Consider the following 3407-nt stretch of genomic DNA (forward strand, 5'->3'; position numbering starts at 1 on the left):
TAAGCCGCACAGGGGGCGGCTGCGATGAAGTCTTATGTTCGAATATTCCGTTTGATGCAGCGAAATGCAGGCTCCGGAAAAGTCCCTTGTAATCTGCACTACCTCGGGGACTTGCCTAAAAATGACGGATGGATTGACAACCAAAAACATACATCGGCTGTTGAGTAAATCCCAGCATTGGGGAAAAGCTTCCCCGGGGGATAAGAAAATCCTCGTTGTAAAGGGAGAAGCTCAGTGTTGCCGTGACTTCAGAGTTTGCGGTGCGCAGAGGTTATGTGATACTCTGATCTCAGGCCTGGCACGTTTACAGCCGCATGCCTGTACACTCAGGTCTTTACTGTTCGTGTAACGCCTTATATTCAATCTTACTTTTAATAATAAGGCAATGTACGTTAATTCATACGATACGATACGATAGCAAACCAACCACATGAAATCTGACGTTGAATTCACGTTGAAATAAACGCTGCTAGGTTTAATTAAAGTTAATTCAACGTTTTTAGCGCATTTTCTCATTTATGGAAAAAAAGGCGCTATTATGCTCGTCATGTCCGTCCGTGGCGTCCGTCCGTGGCGTCCGTTCAACGTCATTTGTCCAGTGGGCCCACGATCAAAATTCTCTTACGTGATTTTCTATCATCATGATTTGTTATAGTGAGGCGTGGCATGACTTCTATATCCCTCCTCTACAATTTTCAACGAGAACCCAGTAGCTATTCGTAACAATCGTTTAAGATAAGAACTTACAGATAATCACATCAATCTGGTTCCCTCAATTCTGAAATAATTAAAACTTTTTAAACAAATTATCACAACTTACACAGTTATGACTGGCGCATCCGACGATATTCACAGTATTTTTACGCTTTGAATATCTTCGGAATCAAGGAGACATGATTAATTTTATTATTCTTTTCAGCCCAACGCATAATTCCTCTTTAATATTCACTTGTCTTGTATAGTGATTTTTTCTATGCCTTAAAATTCTATTTCTTGAAATATTTCAATTTGAATATAGAAAAACAAATGAAGTTTATTTTCATTCAGTGTCATTGAAAATTTCTATCTGGGCATAGGGAAAGAATGCGTCATGTACATCTTATTCACCATTTATTCGATATCGATACACACACGCAGAAGCCTTAATTTAAATACATATGTACATATTATCTCCGACTCAGTTTAGTCGCGTCATTCCTTTTCTGACAGATGATAAACAAGTATTGGGATGAATTTTTCTAAAAATAATATGTTCTTCAAGAATATTTACCATAGCATCAAACACATAGTAAGATACTTTTTAAGTCAAATTGCCAGATAAATTCATTTTGAATTTTCAGGTATTGGAATTCATTTTCAGAATTTTTAATTTTTATTGATGATAGCAGTTGAAAAGACTATTGTTTTGTACATTAATAGGATAAATAAAATTCGAATTTTCGTCACGTTCACCGATGAATTTGTCTATAGCAAATTAAAGGTTGATATCTGCTTGCAAATGCAATGGTGTTTTCGGTATTTCATTCAATAAAATAAATCTTTATTGTAACTTGGTGGACTCAAAATCACTCCTAAATCAACAAGTCAAGTTTTACGTCAAGTAATCTAACCTTGAATTGATATTCAACCGATTTAATGAATGTTTAATTTACGCACCTCTTCTTCTTGCAATTTCATTGCCATTTTCGAAGACAAAAATGCATGAAATTTTTTCATCCATACGATCTACTGAAGCAAGCGTGGTTTTATGAACACCTTGTTTGGTCTGCAATAGTAACTATAATTTTAAATGTTGAACTCCAAAATACATTGTGATTGCATTCAGTAAATGTGCGTTCTTTCTCCGTACTTCTAACTTCACACGTCAATTAAGTTTTGATGATGCGACGTTAATCTAAGTTCTGTACAAACGCCAAGTTCCATAACTTATAACAACATCTACACAGGAGGGTGAGAACAACAAATTATATATACTACTCTGATCGAACGGCTTGTTTTAACTTAAATAAAACTCATTTAAAACTTGTGTAACTTATTTTCAGTTACACAGTTAATTTACACCCTGTAATTTTGAGTTGATTTTGCGGCAAAAAAGCATGAGCAAATTAATAACAAAAATTGTATGAAAACTAATTATTAATTGATTCTCATCTTGCATTCTAACATGAATCTTTAAAGTGCTTCTAAATTTGCTGGAAGTTGCTTAACTAAACATTTTACATTTTAATTTTCTTGGCGTACGATCAGCATTCAAAAAGAAAACGTCATATGAAACATGTAATGTATTCGAAATTCATTTAAACTGCAATAGATAATCTAATCTTAAAACACGGTATGACTAAATTTAAACAAAAATAAAGAAAAAGATACAGAGATTTATACATATATATTGTTAACCTGCTTACGGGAATCTATCATGATTTCATGCTATACTATTGTAGTACTACGTTATTTACAAGTCATGATACATCGATGCTACATGTATGTTACACACATATTCCAGAACATGTTGTCATATGCCTTCATAGCCAATGAGTCCCTCTACATTTTGTTGTTAAATTGTCATTATTTATTAATAAAAATCAACAATTAGACAGTGCACAGCAGTATAGGTGCTCGCGGCTGAGGTGTTATTTCCAAATGACTGGAAACAAGGTCAGCTTTGCAGTCACTCACTTCCATAATATTTTCTTAGAATTTAAATTTCGAACAATAAACGAGAAGCCAGATTGCCTGAAAAAATATAAAGACTGGGAAAAATAATAAGCCGATGCGTAAACTTATCACGAAACTCGTGCCCTAAAATCATTTAGAAAAAAATCATCATTAATTGCAAACAGAGAGAAAGTATCAAAGAAAAAGCAATTCGGATATCGCGTTGAAGATGCCTGAATGTTGAGATAATAAGATAACATGTTCGTTTCGCAGTGAATATTATCCGTTTTTATATTATTTGGATATGTTTCCAGTCTAGTTGAGTTTCAAGGTTTAATGTCTATTTCGCATGTATGTGGTTAAAAAATATAATTTAAAATAATAAGTATCCAGAGACATTGCGACAATGAACTACGTACAATTGTTAGGGTTAACTTCCTTTGTTAGGGTTACAGTGTTCGCTGTCCTGCTGGTATAGCAAGTTGGACGAAACTCAGTGCCACTGACTGTAAGTGTGACACTGACTGCAAGTGTGCCACTGACTTAAGTGCCACTGACTGCAAGTGTGACACTGACTGCAAGTGTGACACTGACTGCAAGTGTGACACTGACTGCACGTGTGACACTGACTGCAGGTGTGACACTGACTGCAGGTGTGACACTGACTGCAGGTGTGACACTGACTGCAAGTGTGACACTGACTGCAAGTGTGACACTGACTGCAAGTGTGACACTGACCGCAAGTGTGACAC

The sequence above is a fragment of the Hyalella azteca genome, unplaced genomic scaffold (assembly GCF_000764305.2).
Source record: "Hyalella azteca isolate HAZT.00-mixed unplaced genomic scaffold, Hazt_2.0.2 contig6127, whole genome shotgun sequence".
In the NCBI taxonomy this organism is placed as follows: domain Eukaryota; kingdom Metazoa; phylum Arthropoda; class Malacostraca; order Amphipoda; family Hyalellidae; genus Hyalella; species Hyalella azteca.